Source organism: Meleagris gallopavo, chromosome 2, assembly GCF_000146605.3.
Source record: "Meleagris gallopavo isolate NT-WF06-2002-E0010 breed Aviagen turkey brand Nicholas breeding stock chromosome 2, Turkey_5.1, whole genome shotgun sequence".
Lineage (NCBI taxonomy): Eukaryota > Metazoa > Chordata > Aves > Galliformes > Phasianidae > Meleagris > Meleagris gallopavo.
The window spans coordinates 90,383,080-90,384,046 of record NC_015012.2 but is presented as its reverse complement, the minus strand read 5'-3'; the positions used below and the strand labels follow the sequence as shown (position 1 = coordinate 90,384,046).

The window sequence follows — 967 nt, the reverse complement described above, 5'->3', positions numbered from 1 at the left end:
ACCAGCACGCAGAAGGATCTGGATTATTTGCTCTCCTTTCTCAAAAACTTCCTTTGCTGTGTTGCCCCACACGATGATGTCATCAATATACTGTAAGTGCTCAGGAGCACCTCCCTGTTCCAGTGCAGCTTGGATCAACTCATGGCAAATGGTTGGGCTATGTTTCCACCCCTGGGGCAAACGATTCCAGGTATACTGAATGCCCCTCCAGGTGAAAGCAAACTGTGGCCTAGATTCTTTGGCCAAAGGAATGGAGAAAAGGCGTTAGCAATATCAATGGTGGCGTACCATTTGGCTGCCTTTGACTCCAATTCATATTGGAGCTCTAACATATCTGGCACAGCAGCACTCAATGGGGGTGTGACTTCATTCAGGCCGCGGTAGTCCACCGTCAGCCTCCATTCTCCACTGGCTTTACGCACCGGCCATATGGGGCTGTTAAAGGGTGAGTGAGTCTTGCTAATCACTCCCTGATTCTCTAGTTGGTGAACCAGCTTCTGAATGGGGAGCAAGGAATCCCTGTTGGTGCGGTACTGCCGTCTGTGCACCGTTTTTGTAGCAACCTCCTGTTGCTCTTTCACTCGTAGCAACCCCACGGCAGATGGATCTTCTGACAGGCCAGGCAAAACAGACAACTGCTTAACACCTTCTGTGTCTACAGCAGCTATTCCAAAGGCCCATCGATACCCTTTGGGATCCTTAAAATATCCCCTGCTGAGGTAATCAATACCAAGTATACATGGAGCCCCTGGGCCAGTCACAATAGGGTGCTTTTGCCAGTCTTTACCAGTGAGGCTGATTTCGGCCTCCAACATAGTCAGCTCTTGGGAACCTCCAGTCACCCCATGAATATAAATTGATTTTGTCCCTTGGTGACTCGAGGGCATTAGAGTGCACTGTGCACCAGGATCCACCAGGGCCTTATATTTCCGTGGTTCTGATGTGCCAGGCCATCTAATCCACACAG

The 967-nt window shown here is 49.9% G+C and overlaps 1 protein-coding gene across 1 annotated transcript in view; it reads right to left on the bottom strand.

The window, feature by feature from the left end:
• The window catches only part of LOC100545259 (zinc finger protein 19-like), a 10,171-nt gene that overhangs the window by 6,866 nt on the left and 2,338 nt on the right, over positions 1 to 967 (bottom strand). The window lies entirely within an intron of this gene.